Here is a 22,661-nt window from a genome sequence, read left to right on the forward strand (position 1 = left end):
CTAAGGAAGGTCACTGAAAGGGGGACAGTAGCAGTCTGAAGGTGACAGGTCAACCATGCAGCTATCAGCTATCTAGGGAAAAGCATTGTGGTGAGGGGACAACCACTGGAAAAGATAGGGAAGGCCTTTTGATTCCAGAGGCAAAGTAGAGGTCATTGTGCTGTACTGAGATAGAAGAGATACAGTCAAAGGTGAGGAGTGTTGAGGGCAAGATCAAATAGAGCTTCGGAAGTCATTAGAACAGCCATTCCCAACCTGTGGGTCACGCCCCCAACAGGAGTCACACATCAGATGTTAGCATTTTGATTCATAACAATAGCAAAATTATATTTACAAAGTAGCAACGACAACAATTGTATGGTTGGGAGGTCCCCACAGCATGACAAACTGAATTAAAGGGTCCCAGGTTGGGAAGGTTGAGAACGACCACATTAGAGGGACTTTACTCAGAGTGAAAGCAGGGAAATGAAGGGTTTTAACCTGGTTCCCATTTGAAAGGGTTTTTTGTTGTTGTTTGTTGTTGTTGTTGTTGTTGTTGTTGTTTTGGTTTTGGTTTTTCGAGATTGGGTTTCTCTGTGGCTTTGGAGACTGTCCTGGAACTAGCTCTTATAGACTAGGCTGGTCTCGAACTCACAGAGATCCGCCTGCCTCTGCCTCCCAAGTGCTGGGACTAAAGTCGTGCCACCACCACCCGGCTTGAAAGGGTTTTTATAGCTGCTGTTTGAGAGTTTACTAACCAGCCAGGATGGAGGCAGGGAGAAGTTGTCAGAGGGCATGCATGCAATAATATTTGCAGCTTGACGAGGTGAGGAGAGATCAGGTAAGAAATGACTGGTTGCTGGGGAGATGCTCAGAGACCTGACAGGTTCAACTTCAAAGCTTCACATAACAGCCTCTTTAGCCCTCCATTCGGGGATATCCCTGACACATGCCTGGACTCAGTGGCTTTATTTAGGCGAGGAGACAAATTCCATAGCCTACTTCTTCTATCCTTAGCTCTAAGGCTAGAAGCATGTGGCCAAAACTGCCAAGTTCTGCTGCTTACTGGGGCTAGAACACGCCACCTCCTTCAATTATATCTTTACCGGCTTTCTGTCCTTCACCGCCCAAGCTTGCTCTGTAGACTAGCCTGGCCTCAAACTCAGACATCTGCCAGACTCTGCCTTTCTAGTGCTGGGATTAAAGGCTCTAAGCTTTTCTTTAACTCCTTTCCACAAATTGGAAACATAGCTAATTAGGTATTGCCCTTAGGTCGCCCCCCTTTATTCCATTTCTTAATCGATTTATCTCCTTGAACACGGGACTTAGTTCCATTCCACTTCCTGGTGCTCTTTTTCTCCTCAAAGTTTACATTTTGTAGTTTACCTTGCTCAGCTTGCTCCTTTTCATTATAAATTTTCATTAGAGTTAACATAATAACCACATGACAGAGTTTGTACTAGGCTGTTTTGAGATTTCTTCTGCCAACGGAATTAATCCAAATTCACTTTAGCCTCAGGCAGACTCTGTGGCAAGGGCAAAAGCAGCCACTTTCTTCACCAAAATGTCATAAGAATGTTGTCTAATTTACATACTAGAATTCTTCTCTGAAACATCTTGAGTACTCCCCTAACAGCTCAAATAACTCTTAGTACCACTGTCTTCCATGCTCCTTCCAGTTGGCCTATTAAGCAGTACTTAAAGCATTCCCCTGCTTTCATAACACAAAGTACCAATGTCCAAATTCCTCCAAACCAAAACATGGTCAGACCTACCACAGTAATACCCCAGTCCCCGGGAGCAACTTCTGTCTTAGTTAGGTTTCTATTGCTGTGAAGAGACACCATGGCCACGGCAACTCTTATAAAGGAAAACATTTAATTGGGGTGGCTTGCTTATAGTTCCAGAGGTTCAGTCTATTATCATGGCGGGGAGCATGGCATCATGCAGCAGATGTGGTACAAGAGGAATAGCTGAGAGTCCTTCATCTCGAAGGCTACAGGGAGTTGACTGAGATACTGGGCAGTATCCTGAGCACAGGAAACCTTAAAGCCCACCCTCACTGTGATACACTTTCTCTAATAAGGCCATACCCACCCCAACAAAGCCACACCTCCTAATAATGCCACTCCTTATGAGATTATGGGCCAATTACATTCAAACTACCACAGAGTAGTTTGAGAGATTTAAAGGAAACAGAATTTGTTGCTGCTTTCTGAGATGGTCTCGCTTTGCAGCCCAGGTTGACTTAGAACCCATTCCTACTGCCTCAGCCTCCCTAAGGCTGAAATTATTGGCATGCACTGTACCCAGCAAGGTGGTGGGCTTGTCTGTGGAGGAGAATACTGTCTGCTGGTGGCAACAGTCAAGGAGGGGTGTTTTGAGTTTTTCTTTTCTCTTTTCCCTCTCACCCCCAGCTGCTGCTGTTGTCTCCTCCATCACCACCCCTATCTGTCCCCTAAAAATCAGATAAACAAAAGCATTCTGATGTATGAGCAGGAGCGGCTTTATAGAACAAAAGATCATGATGCAAGACAAGGTCAAGATAAGATGATATCCTTGAGTAGGGGTGGTGTAGGACTGGAGCATGGAGAAATTGTGGCAGAGGGCAGCAGAAGTTTTGGAATATGTAGGCCATATGGCTTCTGCCCTACCATGGGATGTAAGCCTGAAGCAGCCACGAATGGTGTGTGTGTGTGAAAAGGCATGGCTGAGTGCTCATAAAACTTTACGAGGGGCCAGTGAGATGGCATAGCAGACGGAGGGCCTACACACAGACCCGAGGACCCTTTGATCTTAACCCCACAAGGTGGCAGGAGAGAACCCAATCTCAAGAGTCCTGCTCTGGCCTCTAGGTGTGCACTTGGATCAGTACTCACACACACATGCACGTGCACAAACACACAGATAAATAAGACAAAAATTTCATTGCTAGTTTCACATCACAACATGTAATCTTCTTATTTCACTGCAGCCATGGAAGCCACCCCATGCTCATGAAGTCTAAGAAGAGACCCACTTCTGCCACGTGGGCCCTATTTGCTTTCTTCAGAGACTCCACCATGCCACCTGCTCCTAGTGCTGGCCCTCTATTGTGCTGCTGTCCCTTTGTCCTCAGTAATCCATCTCAGCGTCCCTCTTGACAAACCCCCAAAGCTGTCCTAGTGACAGCCTTGTCTGCACATGCCTCTGAACACAGTGGACGCCTAGCAGCTGCCTCCGGCCTTCACTCCTGCTTTGCCCTTCCTCACAGGGACTGCCAGTAGATTAAATGGCTTGCATTTCATCACTCCAAGGTCACTGCCACTGCTGTGCTATGTGAGACCTTGGCTCCAAGCCTTGACCTGAAAACCCTCTGGGAAAATGGATTGATTTTACTCATTAACCCATTCTTTCTAGAAGTGTTCATGGGGTGCCTACTATGTACCAGGCACTGTTGTATTACCCTATCACCATCAGAGCTTGTCTTCCAGTGAGAGAAAGCAGAGGATTCGTGACAGAATAGATAGATGATCTCTCAGAGGTGATAAGTGTGGAGGAGAGGGAGGATGTCAATGGTTAAGTGAACCTTGAGGCTCACGTGGAAAGTGTAATGGCTGCCCTGTAAATCAGTTGGCCGTGCGAATAGATGGGAAGATGAAAAAGATAACTCTGTGAGCACCCACGAAAAGGCCATGCAGCCCAAGGGAACAGGCTGTGCTACACCTCTGAAGCTTGCCTGAGGACTGGAGTGGAGAGCAAGGTTGGGGGCAGTGGGAGAGTCCCCCTCACAGATGAGCAGTGGGCTATGGGCGCCAGCCCCACCACCCAACACAGAGAGACCTCTAGCCAGATATGGCTCCAGCTACTTGAAGTGTGGCTGGTCCAAATAGACAGCACCTCACATTTGAAAGGCTGAATGAATGCGAGCATAACATTTGTTACTTTTGTATGGATGTCATGTGACAACAATAGTATTTTTGAGGTACTGGGTGAAATAAAGCCCATTACTGCCTTTTTCCTCATTGGCCCTCTGAGGGTAAGATGTCCCTAGCAGCTGTACTGGAGTCACCCAGAGAAGTTAGAGCAGGGTTCTCACGCTTGCTGCATCTTTTCAAACTGCCACACTATCTGAACATGCTCAGCTGATGCTCCCATCAGTGTGCAAAGGACACAGGTGTCACTGAGTTGGATGGAATATCTTTGAGTGGAGTATTGCAGACCATCTACCCAGCGAAGAGAGGTCATGCTTGTCTTCATGCACAACCAAATAAATAAAGAGTAAAACAAACAAATAGACTACATTTCACTTATTTCTCTAGCCTTTTGAAAACCACTTATTATTTAATCCCCATGCATTAGTGTCTATCTATAAACGATCCACAGTGGCCTCTGGTTTCTCTTCACAGGGTAGTTCAGTGACTGCTCATGAGTGCAGTGGCTGGGGGCAGATGCTCTAAGTCAATCTTCTCTGGTGATTTCTTCCTATGCACCGTTGGCTGAGATATCCACTGGTGTGTGCAAAACCTTCTCACCAAGCCTTTGTCTTCAGGAGAGAATTCTGCTTGATTTCCTACTTGTCTCTGTCCATTGGGCAGCTTTCTGGCTCTGGTTTGCAGGTGCCTGCCATGCCTCTGCTCTCCCTGAAGGACCAATGGTTTCTGTGATGATGTTGGGCCACTCCCATACCCATGAGGAATATTTTTTTTAAGTCAGTTTGTTAGGATAGTTTTTGGGTTTTGCCTATTTAAGAGTAGAAATGGACACCAACTCTTTTTGCAGTGCCATCTCCTAGGAGTATTTCCAACCTCCTCTTTTACTTTTGTAATACAATCTAATGTTAGCTAAACACAATGCCACCAAAGTATTGGTGGTGTGTGCCATCCTTTTGCAAAGTTAAATGCATTACTGATATCAGGCTGCCTTAATGTGGGTGTTAGCTAATGCACATAATTCCCATGTTTTGCCCCAGATAGAAGGCATCTGCCCTTCAATGCCGAGTTCTTCACCGAAGTAACTAAAATATAATGACTAAGGCTAGAGAGATGGCTCAGTGGTTAAAAGCACTTGTTGTGGGTGCAGTGGTGGTGCACACCTTTAGTCCCAGCACCCTGGAGGCAGAGGCAGGCGGATCTCTGTGAGTTCAAGACCAGCCTGGTCTACAGAGCCAGTTCTAGGATAGCCAGGGTTACACAGAGAAAGCCTGTCTCAAAGTCCCATGCCCCTCCCTCCCCCTAAAACACTTGCTCTTGCAGAGTTCAAGTCTCAGTACCCACATAATGGCTCACAACCAGTTCAAGGAATTTCAATGCCCTGATTTCTGAGGACACTATGCATACACGTGGTACACACACATGCATACAGGCAAAGCATTCACACATAAAATAAAGTGAATAAATCCAAAATTAAATAAAATACAGTGATTAATATCTTCTCCCACGTAAATGGAAGATGTTCTTAGGAAATGCATTCTGGAGGTCAGGATTTCAAAATGGAAGGCACTGGAGTCATATCAGAGTGACACTGGGTTATCTTCAAGGCCGCCCTGCTGTCTCTCCCAGAGAGAGCTCACTTCCCTGTGTGTACCTGGCTTCTGCAGGCCTCTTCCTCCCACTTTGAAGCCCGTTTCTTTTGACCGCACCATTACAGCTCCTAAGAAATATAAAATATGGCAATGAGGGGGTCATATTATCTTTCTACCAGATGTCCCTGATGAGGTCTTATATGGTTTGCTGAGAACTTAAGCTTTTTTGTTTTTTGAAGGGCATGAAGGATGTATCAGATCCTTCGTACACTCTGGTTTTTGTAAGATCACACTGGTGCTGGATTGTCAGACTCGGGGTGAAGTCTTACCGGTACAAGGTGAAGGAGCTGTCTTGAAGGTGGATCCAACACGATTTCCCATGGGATTAGAAGAGGTGTGACCCGAAAAACCGGGAGGATGGGGCTATCACAGACTGGAGCTGGAAGATGGGCAAAACAGTGGGCTAGGTGGGGATCACTTCTGGTGTCAGCTAAGCAACCTTGTGGAGATGTGAGTGGTTGGAGGTTAAAGCATGGAGATGTTTAAGATCGAGAAATAAATTTGGAATCATGGCACCAAGTGGTATTCAAGAAACAAAGGAACCCATCAAAGGATTGGGTCATGTTAAGAAAGAGGTGTGAGAAGTGGACTTTTAGAACACCATAGCATTCATAGATTGGGGAGGAAGGGAGAATCCATAGAGTGAGGCAGAGGAGGAGGAGCCAGATAGGGGCCCTGGGAGTCCACCAGTGGAGCAGTGCACTCTGTAGATAAGGTCAGGACAAGGACAACACTGGACAGTGCTGACTGGTGGGTTTCTGTGATGTGGCTATGGAAGTCCACAGGTTCTTTGCAATGGTCTGAGCAAAAGCTTAATTGTAGGGATGAAACCGAGAGAGCAGCCAAAGCTTTGTAGTCAGCAGTGAACATGGAAATTCCCAGGAATGCCAGAAGAGGAAGAAAGAATGGGCCCTCGGCTGGGGCTAAGGAAGGACTAGAATATAAAGTGTGGGCTTGTGTAGAGTGGGGATATCCAACAGAAATTAGACCATCCATATGGCGAGAAGGTAGAAATTATGGGAGCTCTGCTCCCATGGAGATGGGAGTACTTTTTATCCAAGGCTCACAAAGGGGTGCCCACTACCTACTACAAGGGACACGAAGGCTGGCCATATATATGTGTGTGATGTGATGGTGTATATGAGGGTGGCTGCCCGGTGGCTTCATGAGTTCACTGAGATGGGAAGTTAAGACTACCCACAAGGTGAGGGTTCGGAGACCTTTGGAGAGATGTAGTGGAGATGTCTATTATTTAGCTAGCAGTGTCAGCATGACTGGGCTGCGGAAGGTGGGATGGTATTTGTGGACATGGTTTTAAGGTGATGGCCCAAGGCTGAGGTTCAGGTACTGAGGCCATATTCAAAGGAATGATCTTGGCCGGGTTCATAATGCAGTTGGTAAAGTGTCTGCCATGCAAGCATATCCTCGGAGAGCCAGCTCCCGTGGAGGTGGGTGGAGACAAGGAAAGTCATAGAGCTCTCTGGCCTGCAAGCCTCGCTAGCAGGTTAGCTCCGGATTCAGTGAGAGAGCCTGTCTGGAGCTACGGGGATGGCTCAGCGGGTAAAGACACTTGCATTCAAACCTGAAGTCCATCCTTGGGACCCAGACGAGTTGTCCTCTCTTTTCCACATGCTCTTAGGCATGCGCCACTCCCCTCCTCTGCCCTCCCCATCCTACTCCCTACCCTCTCCTCACACACAGAGCAGTCTTAATGTTTGACTCATTCAAATATTTGCTTCCTGCTTCCTCTCATCCTAGTAGCCGGGGAACTATTTGTAGGCAGTGTTGCTTAGGAACTGGGGCTTCCTAGGAAGCCCAAGTTGCTCTTGCACTTCTCCCGATGGCCACAGGATGAATTGCAGCTGAGTCACCACACAAAACACGGGTGCCACCGTGTGGTTAGTAACTGCAGCAGCAAACGTGTCAATCTCATACAGACTGGGGGATTTTAAGGCCCTGGAGCACGTGACCAGTAAAACCTTGAAACAGTGCCCAGGCCAAAGGCTGGTTTGTTTGTTTGTTCATTTACTTGTTTTTTTCCCCAGTAGCTCTCCCTTTCCTCGCCTTCCGCTTTCTCGCTCTCCTTCACTGCTGGGGGCGGGGGTACTCTCATGCGAAGGTATCCACTTCAGCAGTCAGCTCAGTATCAAAAAGCCCTCAAGAGCCAAGGAAATGAAACAGCTCCTGAATTGCGAACATCTGTCAGAGAGATGTCCTCGTCACTGGGAGCCCTCGGCCGTCCTTGATTCTTTCCAGGGCCACAGTTCACAGCCATCCCAAGGATGGAAAAGGCTGAGGTCCCCATGGTCATTACTAGACAAGTTTGGTTGATTTCAGCCGAATTCCCAACCTAGTCTTTCCTTTTTCTTATGGCCTCAAATTCCAAACATCTTCGAATGTAAAGTTTATTCATTTCCCAAAGAGGAATCGTGGACTGGGGTGGGATTGTTGCTTGATATACAAACTCAGGAGTAAAACCCAGTTGCTCAGTTCTTCAGCCTTCGGGGCTGCATTTGTCATCCCGGGTACCTTCCTGGTACCCGGGATGTCCACCACGTAGTCCGTGAGTCAGCGGGCTTCTCTTCCTTCCACATCTGCTTGGCTCAGGCTTGCAACAGTTGGTTCTTAGGTGTCTGCTTTGTCATCCAAAACTGCACTCAAATTCCTCTTCTAACAAGGTCTCCTCTCTTTTGTCACATTTAGTACTGTTCTAAATGCCTCTGTAATGTTTAAAAATGTTTGGGGTGGGGAGCAAGTGTGCACAGACAGACCAACCACAGGTTCTTAAGGGTTATTATTATTATTATTATTATTATTATTATTATTATTATTATTATATGTGTATGAGTGTTTCGTCTGCACGTATGTCTGTGTACCACCTGTGTGTCTGATACCTAAGGAGATCAGAAGAGGTCATGGGGTCCCCTAGAACTGGAATTACAGATGGCTGTGAGATGCTACGTGGGTGCTGGGGATTAAACCTCTGTCATCCAGAGAGAATAAATAGGAGGAAAAAAAATCTAGGCTCAGAGAAGAGCTAGAAGTGAGAAAAAGAGGAGAGAAGGACACCAGGGGCCAACCACCAAGCCATACTGCCAGCCACAGAGTAAAAAAGGAAAGAAAGATATATGGAATAAAGAAAGGTAGAAAGCCCAGAGGCAAAACATAGTTAAATAGAAACAGGATAATTTGTTAGAGAAGCTGGCTAGAAACAAGCCAAGCTAAGGTCGGGTATTCATAGGTAAGAATAAGTCTCCATGTATTTATTTGGGGGCTGGGTGGTGGGCCCCCAAAGAGTTAAAAAAAACAAAAACAAAGACCCAACTACACATCACCATGGCCAATACTTACACATATAATTTATATATGCATATATATATACATACATATACATATAATACATACATACACACACACACACACACACACACACACACACACACACACACACGTATGCATGGTATTGCTAAACTTACCTTGAACTTGCAACATTCCTGCCTCAATCTCCTCAGTGCCTGTACCACTATACCCATCAGCCAAGGTTTCATGAGTCTGAGGAGAGGTCTCATTTGGGATGGGGCTCACACAGTGATTGAGGGCAGTGGGCTAGGCATTCTGAGGCTATGGAATGAGGCATTCCCATGAAATCTTGGCATCTTGAGGGGAGAAAGCCCAGGACATTGGCAGCTCTTTGGGGATAGCCTCAGCTTTTTTGTGGGTAATTCTTCTTGGCCCAATCATCACAATCACTCACTCTCTACTTTTCTACACTAAGCATGAAGACTAAAAAACAATTGGTTTTTAAAAAAACTTTATTCTTTGTGTGTGTGAGTGTATAGTCTATGCATGTGTGAGTACATGTGTGAATGCCCATGCACTTGTGTGTGTATGTGTGCGGAGCGCAGGGGGCGGCGTCAGGCATCTTATTCTATTACTCCCTACCTTATTTTTGAGACAGGGTCTTTCCCTAAGCCCAGTGCTCCCAATTGGCTAGACCGGATGGTCAGCTTGGGGAATCCACTGTCTGGGCCATCATGACTGACTTGTAAAACAATGTTCTTAGCCAGGTGGTGGTGGCGAACGCTTTTGATCCCAGCACTTAGGAGGCAGAGACAGGCAGATCTCTGTGAGTTCGAGACCAGCCTGGCCTACTAGAGTGAGTTCCAGGACAGGCTCCAAAGCTACACAGAGAAACCCTGCCTCAAAAACAAAAACAAAAAAAAAAAAACTGATGTTCTTTGCATAGGATTTTTATATTCTCTTCCTTTCATCCCTTTGTTGATTTCCTCTTGTTGCTAGATCCCTGATGGGACACAGTGGGTCCGTTCATTATTTTCTAAACATACATGTTAGATAGATCTCACACAAACACATTTACAAGTGCTGACTGCTATGACTATCACATGACATCACATGCTCACAAAGACCCCATGGTCTCTAGCTTGTATTCATTGTAGTGAGCTGACTTGACTGCTTAGTCACAGCTCCTGAGATGACAGGGACAGAGACGGAGGTCTTCAAGAGAGCTGATGTCCCTAACTCTGCATTGCCTGACAATGAGCTACCGAGAGCCTCCACTGCTTTGTCTGTACAACTGCATGGAGAGGCTGAGCAGTTAGTGGTAGCTAAGCATGCACAGGGCCCTGATATCAGTAACCCCTGCTCTCCCCAAGAATAAGTAAATAAGTAACACAAATATTTATTTATTTTTCTTTTAAGACTGTCATGAATCAGATAAGAACATTTCTGAATTGTACACTATATTATGCGTACCAACTCCCTCCCTGCCACCAACTTCTCTCTCTCTCTCTCTCTCTCTCTCTCTCTCTCTCTCTCTCTCTCTCTGACGCAAAATCTCTTGCAGCCCATCCTGCCTGGGAGAGGGCTCACCTGGTGATGGAGAAGATGGGCTGGACTGGTATTTTGTGGAATGTGACTTTAAAAGTAGTAACGTCCCTGATATTATGAAACTAACAGTTTAGTAATAACTCTTTTTAAAAAAGAGAACAAAGACAAAAATTCGGCCCTTTTCTCAAACACTGGGATTTTTCTCGAGTTTGACATAACTCAGTTCGCACATCTTTGATCCCTGTGTGCTATCACCTGCTGTTTTGCTGCTTTGTGTAGGGTAGCATTGCCAGCAGTATTCAAGAGCTGAACATGTATCTGGTGATGTAGGTGGTTGAACATTTGGTGGTTGAACAAATGTTTAATATGCAGACTCCTTGAGACTACTCTCAGCACCCTTGAGGAGCAAACTTGTAAATGAAGGTTGCAGCGGAAACAACTCAAGTCTCTGTTAATGGATGGATGAACAGCAGTGTGGCCTGTGTGCAATGGACTTACTCAGTCTTCAGAGACGGGAAGTTTGATTCCTCCTACAATATGGATGAGGCCGGACAGCATTTTGACAAGGGGTATAGACAAGCCACAGAAAGACAAGGACGGCACATTTCTAGTTACATAGGACATCTAGAGTGGTCAAATTCATGAAGACAGGAAACAGAAAGGTGGTTGCCTAGAGATGGGAGGCATTGTTCAGTGTGGATAGTTGTAGTGGGTAGTGGTGGCAACAATAGTACATCAGTGTGATTGTGCTGAAAGTTACTCCACAGTGCATTGTAGATGGCTCAAAGGGGACATTTTGTGAGATGGGTATATATTTCTAGAAGATTTTTAAAATTGTGTGTGTGAGAGAAAGACAGAGATAGGCACAGAGACAGAGAGCAGCTATATGCACCATCATCCATGGAGGCTAGAAAGAGGGCATCCGATCCCTCCAAGCTGGAGTTACAGGCAAGATGCCCAGTGTGTTTTTTGAGTGCTGGGATCAGAACTCGGGACCTCATGGTTAGCAGCAAGTGCTCTTGACCCCTAAGCCATGTCAGAAGCCCCTACATTTGATTATTTTAACTTTTAATTTAATTTATTATTTTATTAAGACAAGGTCTCACTCTGTAGCCTAGGCCAGCCTGGAACTCATGGCAGTCCTCCTGCCTCAGTCTCCCAAGTTCTGGGATTATATGTATTGCTGCCATACCTAGCATGTTATATATATTTTACCATGATTTAAAAAAGAAGAAAAAGAAGAAGAAAAGATGGAAGGAAGGAAAGAATGAAGGAAGGAGGAAAAGGGAAGTGATCCAGCTGTGATACAGACCTGTGATCCCAGCACTTGAGAAATGATAGCAGAAGGAACAGGACAAGAATTAGAGGCCAGCTCAGCCTACAGGAGACCTCCCTGCCTCTCAAAAACCAGTATCAACCAAACTAAAGCAACAAAACAAACCAAAAAATGTAAATAGCATGTAACTGAGCAGCTAGGGTACTTGCTTTCCCAGAGTTTTCCATATGGGCTTCATGTCAGTAAGTGGCCAATATATATTCCATGTGGATTTCTGTGGCTCCGAGTGTCAGCTGACTTCATGTCTGAAGTGGTTGATGCTGACAAAATCGAAGCAGTTAGAAAACAGGCTACAGTAGCTTTCAATGAAAACTGGGCTCCAGGCATATGTACAAGAAAGATGGCTACACTGTGAACTCAACCCTTTCAAAGGGAGAACCCAGGCTGAGGGTGGAGCTGGAGAGAGCCTTGGCCTAGCGACTCCAGGCCCTGATCCTCTGCCCCCAACACAAAAGCAGAACAGAGGTGAAAAGAGCCCCCTGAGCTCAGTTGCGTTCCTGGCTCTCTGGATGACTGGGATTTTTGGCAAATGAAAAGCCTCCCGACAGCCAGCATCTTGGGCAATCACTGGGTTCACTTTGTGCCTTACGTAGTTCAAATAGCATCCCTTGCTGCAGATGAGGCAATCCTGGATCCCCAAGTTGTAGAAATAAAAAGCTTTGTCAGTCACAAGTAGGAAAGTAGAGCTCCCTACCTCCTAGGGCTGTGCTCCATATGTCGTGTGGATATATCATGTGTATATATCATGATTCCTTCTATGGCATTTCTTTGGGTCTCCATTTCTCCACCACATTTTAGAGGTAGAATGTTAGCTATCCTAATCATAGGACAGAAACTCTTTGGAGTGTTCCAGACAGCTGTTTATCTGGATTAAGGTGTGTGATGAAAAGCTTCTACAGCGGCTCTGAAGTTATCTGGAATCAAGGTCTGGCAGGTGTAGACAGGGATCTGAGCATCTTTCAGGTCGGCCCTCCAGGGCTGGGATCCTTCTTTGCAAACATGCCAACCTCTGAAGATGTTTATGAGAGTTTGGTGAGACTTGCCCAGGAGTAATACCAAGTTTCTAGAGCATAAAGGGACAATGCTGCCCAAGTTTTTGTTTTCTTCCTTTTTTGGGGGGTGGGGTGGCTCTTTTGTCCTTGTAGGGGATTTTTAATCTAATTTAAGATTGGAGCTATTTTCACAATACACCAAAAAGTTGCTTGTCTTTCTCCACTGCAAGTCTTGTGAGGTAGGGGAGCCTCTGTAGACTAGAGACATAAAGATATTTGCAGCGTTCTGAAAGTCAAAGTCCATGTGAGACGTCACATTGCTTTCTAATGGGTCAGTTTCTAAAGCCATTTGTGAAAATGTTAAAAAACACTACTCCTTTTGTTTATTTTGTTTTGAAGTCATAGTTGCCCCCCCCATGGAAATTTTTGTCAAATGTAATGAGCACTGGTGTTAATTTAGATTACAAAATATTTTTTAAATGTTTACTTCAGGTGGGCATAGCAGTCTACACTGGGAAGCAGAAGCAGGAGATCTCTGTGAGTTTGAGGGTAACCTGGTCTACAAAGGGAGTTACAAGCCAACCAGTGCTACTAAGTGAGACCCTGTCTCAAAAAAAAAAAAAAAAAAAGTTAACTTCCATCTTCTGATACGGTAAATGTTATCATATATAACCATAAATGCAAAGCTATTGGAAAGTCATATGAAATTTAGATAATAAACTGGTCCTATAGACAAAAAGTTTCAAAGATGCAGAGAGAAAGTATAAAAAGTAGGGGGAGCCAAGCAGTGGAGGCACACACCTTTAATCCAAGCACTCGGGAGGCAGAAGCAGGCGGATCTCCGTAAGTTCAAGACCAGTCTGGTCTACAGAGCGAGTGCCAGAACAGGCTCCAAAGCTACAGAGAAGCCCTGTCTCGAAAACCAAAAACCAAAAAAAAAAAAAGTAGGTGGTTACTTCATATTCACTTAAAACAGAGGTTCTCAACCTTCCTAATGCTGCGACCCTTTAACACAGTTCCTCATGTTGTTGAGACCCCTAACTATAAACTTATTTTTGTTTCTATTTCACAACTCTAATTTTGCTACTGCTCTGAATTGAAGTGTTTAAGTATCTGTGTTTTCTAATGGTCGTTGGCTACTCTAAAGGGGTAGAGATCCCCAGGTTGAGACCCTCTGACATAAAAGGAATGTACCACGTAGTTACCAAGGTCACATGCCTCTTTAAAAACATAAGTAAATGTAAAAAGAAGAAAACCAGCAATCCCGTCTACAAGGAACAGCCGCTGCCCGGGTTCTGCTAGCATCGAATTTACAGTAGGAGGCATGAGGACTCAAAGCTGATTTACTGGCCGTTGGACCCACCTGGAGACCTCAGCTTTCCTCCAGCTACTTCTGGCTCTATTTTCTTTAGCCAGTATTCTGGGCATGCTGGTCAGTGAATGCTCTGATTCATAACAGCGCCCACCGTTTTCTTCTATTGTCGATACCGATACCGATTGCACAGTGCACAGTGGCGCGTACTTGCAGTCCTAACCCGAGAGGGGAGGCAGAGATGGGAGGATTTCAGTAGCTCCAGAGCTACACAACTAGTCACAACTAGTCAGGGCTACATAGGAAGAAACTCTTAAAAACAAAGCAAAGCACAAAGAAACAATTCAATGGCCGGTTATCCACCATACTGTCTCTCCCGTGGTAGGGTGTGCATGGAGGAAGAGTCGGGGCTGTTGGACTAAGGAAGTGGTTGGGGGAATCAGTCTCCGATGCCCTAAGGTCTTGCTCTTAGGCATGATCTTACCCACATACTGAAAATAATAAAACTCCCCACCTCACCCCATAGTCTTTTTAGGTAGCACTGCTGGCCTGGAACTTTGAACACACAGAGGTTTTGTATGGATTTAAAAATATTTATTGTTTATTGTTTGTACACACACACACACACACACACACACACACACACACACACATACACATACACACACAAGCACACATGTACTCTCATACAGCATGGAATGTGTGTGTGAAGGTCATGGGAACCTTTATGGAGTCATTTTTTTTCTCCTCCATCATGTATAGGTTCTGAGGATCCAACTCAGTTACCGGGCTTTTGCAGCAAGCACTTTACCTGCTAAGCCATCCTGTCTGCTGGATTTCTCCTTCTTTCTTTCTTTCTTTCTTTCTTTCTTTCTTTCTTTCTTTCTCTTTCTTTCTTTCTTTCTTTCTCTCTCTCTCTCCCTCTCTCTCTCTCTCTCTCTCCCTCCCTCCCTCTCTCTCTCCTTCTCTCTCACCCCCCCCCTCTCTTTCTTTTTCTTTCTTGCATAGCAGTTGGCTTGGGGACTTTGCCAGCCAGCCTATGCTCAAACGACAATCGTCTTCCCGTCCCATAGCTTCCGGAGGACTGAGACTACAGGTATAAACTACCATGCCCAGTAAAAACTTTCCCTTTTCCTTCTCTTCTCCTTGGAATCCCGCTGAGGGCAGCTGGAGACAGGCCTTGCATGCTCAGAGTTGTGACGGTCCTCTAAAACAGTCCTCCTCCTTATGAGCAGGGCTTGGTATTTAACCACAACAGAACATGGACGGACAATAGATAAACACAGTGTGTTACTTGCATGCAATTTGATGCTTTATTCGCCTCAGACAAAGGGGACATTCTGGCACGCTACATGAATGAGCCTTGACCATATTATGCTAAGGGAAATGAGTCAGCCACAAAAGACTTCTGTGCCACACCTGGAGACATCAGTTCCTAGAGAAGAACAGTGAATGCCAGCTGTTGGGTAGGGGCTAGGTGAAGAGCCCTGGAGAGGGATGGCAGCAATGGCCACCTCCCCTCATGAATGTGCTTGGTAGCCCTGGACTGCACTGTCCTTCACAGCCACGGTTTGCAAATGCTTTGGATTCGTCACCAGTTTTTACTCTAAAACAATTCCTGAGAACATCAAAGCTCTCTTGTTTACGTGGCACTTGATCAGCAGTTCCCATATCAGAAACATCTACGTGCTGATTTTTCTTTGTTTCATTTTGTTTTGTGACAGAGCTTGCAATATCACACAGGATGGCCCCAGGTCTTATTCCTGTCTAGGCCTACTCTTCCAGTTGTATTTGTCCTAAGTATATTTATTTTTTTTAACTTTTAAATTGAAAACAATCTCATTTTACATACCAATCCCAGTTCCCTCTCCCTCCCGTCCTCCTTGTCCTAAGTGTATATTCCTAAAGTTATGTCAAGATTGGTACAGCGAGTGAATTGAGATCATCTCAGATGAAGCCAGCAATCTGCTCAGAGTACAGGACAGTCACCTCTCCCCTTGGTGCCAAAGGGATGGCTGGGATAGGCCATCTTTTACAAACAGTACTCAGGGTAGTAGTTCCTTTGTCTGAACGTCAATTCATAGACACAACTCTTTTCTGGTTTTGTTTTGTTTTTTTAATTTAGGATGTACATGAACCTGATAATTGTACCTGCCTGCCAGGGCAGATGGTATACACCTTTAATCTCAGCATTTAGGAGGCAGAGGCAGGTAGATGGATCTCTTGTGAGTTCCAGGCCAGCCTGGTCTACATAGGGAGTTCCAGGACTACACAGAGAGACACAGCCTCAAAAAAACAAACAAAATTTTTAGTTGGTCAATTTTATTCAACTACCCATAAATAAATAACCACAAATTAAGCTCTTGACACGGCAAATAGTAAAGGGCTGAAGAATGGAGGTTTTTTTTTTGGGGGGGGGGTTGTTTGTTTGGTTGGTTTGGTTTTTATCTTCAGTAGATTCAACTGTTTTTTAACTTGAAAAATATCCGTTTCTCTTTTTAAAAATATATATTGCAGTGTGCGTGTGTGAGTGTGTGTGTGTGTGTGTGTGTGTGTGTGTGTGTGTGTGTGTGTATGTCTTCGTGAGTGCATGTGTATCACCACACTCATGAGTGGAGGTCGGAGGATAACTTGGGGGCGTCAGTTCTCTCCGTCCACCATGTGCTGGGGTTTGAACTTGGGTTGTCAGTGTTGCCAGCAGGCACTTTTCTCACTGAGCATTCTCATAGGTCTGGTCTTTCTTTTAAGAGAAGTAAATCCCTGTAGGGATTTCCCTTCCGTTTTGCTAGAATGGGTTAAGGGATGATGAAGAGCCCTGCACATGAAATTTAAAAGCAAAGGCAGTATTCTCTTGCATTGCATGGAGTTTTGCTAGTTACATTGTATAAACTAAAGACAGCTGGTTTCCAAAGTGGCACTGATGTGTAGCAATACTACCTAGGTCAAATATTTCTGACCAAAGAAAACTATAGAACAATATTTGAAGGTTAACTTTTAAGGGATGATTGGCATCAATTCTTGCCTCTAAGAATTCCCAGACAAGAGAAGTCCCCCAAGTTCTTGGATAACTTTTCAGACAATGTACAAGACAACCTGGCTTTTTTGTTGTATTAGAATATAATTTAAAGACATTTCAGAGCCGACTAAAAAAACATTCAGTCTATTGATGAATGATACAAATTGTCAAATTTGTAGAAAGGGTTTTCAATTATAACTAATTATTTTTGAAGTATTTATTCATCTAAGATATAGGAATGAGCCTTTACTTTTTTTGATCTGCTTGTTTGTTTTGAGGCAGATTTCACATAGTCCAGGCTAGCCTCAAACTTGACACGAAGTCAAGGCTAACCTTGAACTTCTGAGCCTCCTGCTTCCATCTCCCAAAGTACTGGGATTTCAGGAATGTGCCACCATGCCTTAGGTGTTTTATTTTTTTGTCTTTTTTTTTGGGGGGAGGGAGTTATTTTTTCACTTTTCTTTTACAGTTTTACTGGAGAGTAGTTTTTGCACATCACAGAAGATGGATCTTTGGGCCATCCCTTGATTCTTTCTGGACCAGCAGCAGCTGAGCATCTATGGGGCTGACAGTGTGGTCCTTCACATTGAGTTGAGTGAGACTTCACAAAGCCTTTACTAATATTAAGGGATATCAGACAACCCCTTCTTGTCTCACCATTAGACTTGTATTGACAAAGGAGAGAGGTTTGTTTAGAAGGATGGGTGAGCTCCAGGCTCTTGGACTAGGAGCTGGTGGTGTGTTCGTAAACAGATCTCTTTCAGGTGTATGTTGAAAAACCTAGTTCTAAGGACTGAAAGTATGCAAAACATTTATTGTGTCACCTGTGGCATGCTTGAGGACTTGGCTGGCCTCAGGCTGGTGTCCAGTCTCTCTGTTCCCTTCGTAGCCATCCCTCTTTTCTGGCTGGCTCTGTCCCCTTAGATTCTGCTGCATGACAGAGATGCTCATCAGAAGGTCTGAGGTCAACCTTCCATTCGGCATCTGAGATGAAAGACTCACCTTCTCCATCTCTAATTTGGAAAATTCCAGGGAAAAGCTGGGTCAGGCTGGGTCCCATGCCAGAAGGGACGAGGAGTTCTAACAGATAGCCTCAGGGGGAAGGCGGGTTTCTAAAAGATGGTAAGGAGTCAGGGGAATGATGGTCCCAGAAGGAACCAGAATGAAGGGCAGTTTTGTTCTCCTTTGGCTAGTGCTTTGGGATAATAATAATAAAAAAAAATGGTTACTTAATGATCTTATAAAAATTATCTCTCTGATCCTCCTTGGGCCTTACTTTATAATTCCAACCAATATAGCTTGATTATCTATTTACTGAGGCAGCTGTAAGGGCTAAATGTTGGATATGATACTTAACACAGAATGAGTGTTGGCAAGCCTTCTCAATAAAGAGAACAGGGATGGTAGAAGCAGGGAATTAGACTAAGGAGCATCCATTGAAACAGGTTCTGGGAGGACAGTTGTAAGTGTGGAAGAAGTCCATGCACTAGGTAGAAACCAGAGGCCGTAGTTAGGCAGAGCCATCAATACCAAGAGTGACAAAGAGGTCTTGAACCAAAGAGAGGCAGCATAATATGGCTCTCCCCCTTTCCTAATCCAACAATTGCAAACATGGCTAACACCTGGGTTATGACTGCCCCCAAGAGTGGGATGCTGCTGGGATGTAACATTCGTGAGTCCGTGCATGAGACAGTCCCATGCAAACAAAAGTTATCCCACCCAAATGCCTAAAGCATTATTATTACACCCATGAAATAAGCAGAAAAATCCCAATAGACTGGCAGGGACAGTGAAAAGCATCAATGGTTAAAGTCAACTACTCCACACGGCTTAAGGTAGGTCCTTTGTCAGGGGACGAGACAGAAATGGGAAAGGTATAAAGAGACTTCTGCCTGCACAGAGGCTGAAACAAAGATCACAGACCCTAACGAGCACAGAATGTCTGGCATATCAGAGTCCCCAGCAATTCTGCCCCAGGATACTTGTGCAGTTTTGCTTCTCTGAGGCTTGATTTCCTTCAAAGGAGGCATAGTAGGGGCCTGGTAGAGATGCTGTACCAAGTGTAATATAGGAAAATGCTCAGCACAGCATCAGATTCATTGTGAGAGCTCAATCAAGGGAAGTTACTGTGGTTATTGTTGCTATCGGTCACATTAACACACTGTGTGTGCTGCTCCCTGTGATTCTAACAGTTGGGAGATGGAGGAGACAAGGAAGATCAGGAATTTGTTTGTTTGTTTTTATTTTTAGGTTTTTGTTTTTAGGTTTTCTCTGTAGCTTTTGGAGGCTGTCCTGGAACTCGCTCTGTAGACCAGGCTGGCCTAGAACTCACAGAGATCCACCTGCCTCTACCTCCTTCCTGAGTGCTGAGATTAAAGGTGTGTGCCACCACCACCCAGCAGTGTACAGGAGTTTAAAGCAAGCTTCTGCTGCATAGTAAGTTTGAGACTACTCTGTTCTAAATATGGCACTCCCTGTCTCAAAACAAACAACCAAACCAAACCAAACCAAAACAAACAACAACAAAAAAAACAGAGCCAATAAGCAGAGGTCAGGATTTGGAAGTTGAAATCTCATCCTTAGGATGTGGAGCTCACTCTGATGTTACCAGGTAGGACTAGAACTTGGGACAGGGATGACTCTGGCACTGCAGCTAGAACCCAGCAGGTCTTCCTGTGACGAAAAGGAAAAAACAACCAGCTGGGAGCAGATCCTAACTGGGATGCCAGGAAAGATGCCTGTTGACAAGGAGAGGCCATCCCTCAAACAGGATTAGAATCAAGAAAATAACATTGACATCTGGTATATACAGAAACAGGAGGACATGACCAGAACACAGTAATGTGAATCCCTGGAAGTTTGCCATATGAATCAACAACAACGAACAAAAAAAAGTGTTGATTTTATTTTGAAATAATAAAAAATGTTAGTGCTAAGTGATATAGTTAGGAGTTCTGGAATGCTATTGAAATGAGAAGCCATGTTTTTTTAGAACACTATTGGATGGCATCAGAAGGGCATGTTAGAAGTCCTGAAAGATGGATCAATTTTAGACATGGCAGTGGGAAAATATCCTCTAGAGAGGGGCTTGCTGTCTAGCCCAGGTCAGCCTTGAACTCACAGACACTCTCTCCGTTACAGCTCTGCACCAGCACCCTGAGCTTACACAGAAGTTCTCAATGTCTTCAATTCTCCTTTGTGTCTCCAGAGCCCTGAAGACGACCCAGAAACACATCAGAGTAGCTGAGCAGACCAGGTTTCCAGAGGAAAGAATGCTCTGAGGACATCTTGAGGAAGAACTGAATTAATTGGAAGACTTGGTGCACTATAAAGAATTAGGGTGATAGGATAGTGTTCAGTGTTTCTGTTTTAGAGAATGTTAGCTGACTGAAAACTATTTCAATCATTTCTGCCATCACCAGTTGTCTCCGCCACCAAACATCTCTATGTCTACCTTCTCTCTCACAGGCAGGACAAATGGTGGGAAACTACAGTAATTGAATCAGCCGCTCTTGGACTTGGCATATAAAACTACCAGAAAAAAAAAAAAAAAAAAAAGAAATCTGTACATCTTCCCAGGGCTTTCTTTCCCTTTAGTTAGACATCCTCTTAAAATAAAGGAGGGGAAAGTTCAGAAGCACACCATAGAATATTCGTCACATGGCTGGCACCCTGAGAAGAGATGGGCTGCTCCCACCTGTCCCTGGCTAAAAGAATCTTGATTTTGATTGGACGGTTGCCAGAGTCATTAGCATAGTGTACCCTGACCTGGATTAGGGAACCGCGTCCACTCAGAAATGACCAGAGCCTGCAGGACCTGAACCAGAGCTGACACTGGTGTGACACCTGGACAAGAAGCCTGAAGGAAGGGCTCAGGAGCGCTGAGGGTGGAAAGTGTAAGTGACTCATGGCCACAGGCCTCTAAGACACGGCTTCATTTGTTGCAGTCCCAGGTCTGTAAAAATGATGAAAGTTAAAATGCTTTGGTCATGACACTATAAAAAAAAAAAAAGGAAATTTTAAAAATTTAGATATTTAAAAAAAATTTTAATCCTGGGGAAAGATTGAGTTTACTTTTTGAAGGGATAAGGCAGTTTTTTTTCTGTTTTGTTCTTAATTTTTTTAGGGAAATACAAAATTAATGCTGACTATGTAAAAGTGTGTATGGGGAAGAGTGGTTTTGGGGGGGTTGTTTTTTTTTTTATCTTGTTTTGTTCTTTTTTTTTTTTTTTTTTTTTTTTTGGTTTTCGAGACAAGGTTTTTCTGTGTGGCTTTGGAGCCTGTCCTTTAACTCACTCTTGTAGACCAGGCTGTCCTCGAACTCATAGAGATCCACCTGCCTCTGCCTCCCAAGTGCTGGGATTAAAGGCATGAGCTACCACCGCCTGGTTAGGGAAGGGTGTTACTGTACTCTTTTAGAGTAAAAATTTTATTCCCCTTCTCTTAATTTAAAAGCAAGTATCTAGTCTCAACTAAGAACATCATTTTTAGGTTTTGATAATATAGATCTTGTTTTCCAAAGGGTTTTCTTTGCTTGTTTTTGTTTTTAAATCTGTTCTGTTTTGTGTAAAGCATGCTGTAGATCATATCTGTTCTAATTAGCTATGACCAAGTTTGGGGACAGCAGAGTCACGGATGTGACTGTGACTTAATGTTTACATCTTCTGGATTTGTCAATGGAGCTTTCTCAATTAAGGTGTCCACCATTTTTATTCAGTAGCTCAATAATTACTTCCTAAACATAGAAATTTACTTAGAAGTTATAGGCTATGAGCCGAGGCTGGGGCTCAGCAGTGCAGTGCAAGGCCGAGGTATCAATCCTCTGCACCACAAACTCAGAAATAAATACAAGGAGGACAGAAACCCTCTCAAGTATTTAGTCTTGAATGCCAGCATTTCGATCTCACTCGCATACACTCGCATGCGCATGGGGGAAGGGACTTAATGTTTCTTGGAGCCTGTTACCACATGGCTGTAGCTGATCTTGGAAAGGTGAGGAACAGACTGTGGGATTTATCTATGAACATATTCATTAATGTAAATTGCTATGGAATATACCCTAGGTTCATTTCGTATCTTGAGGTAAACTTACATAATTTATGTAGAAATAGGTTTAAGTCATTGGCTCCAGGCAATAATGTCTCCGAATTCTCTCATAACCCAGCTATCTAGCAATGAGGGGAGGAAGGAAACCCAAACCTGAAGGTAAAAGCTGTGACCAGTGTCTTGGAACCCCAGACTAGCCTACCGTAGCAAGCCTAGTGGCTTCTGCATTTTGTTGTTCATTAGCAAGTTGGTACTTGCAAAAAATGTCAATGGAATTGCTATTTGTGGTGAGCAGGTGATAAATGGATTTTTTAAAATATTGTTTTACTTTGCTTTTTATTTTATTAATATATTAGTGTGTGTGTGCACTTATGCAGAAATCAGAGGACAACTTTTGGGAGTTGGTTTTCTCCTCCCGCCATGTGGGTTCAAGATAAGATCTTCAGGATTGGTAGCAAACACCTTCACCTGTTAAGCCACCACCACCCTCTTTTGACACAGTCTCGCATTGTAATTCAGGCTGGCCCTGAACTCGTGGCTATCTTCTTGCCTCAGCCTCTGGGGTATGA

Source organism: Cricetulus griseus, chromosome 4 (assembly GCF_003668045.3).
Source record: "Cricetulus griseus strain 17A/GY chromosome 4, alternate assembly CriGri-PICRH-1.0, whole genome shotgun sequence".
NCBI lineage: Eukaryota > Metazoa > Chordata > Mammalia > Rodentia > Cricetidae > Cricetulus > Cricetulus griseus.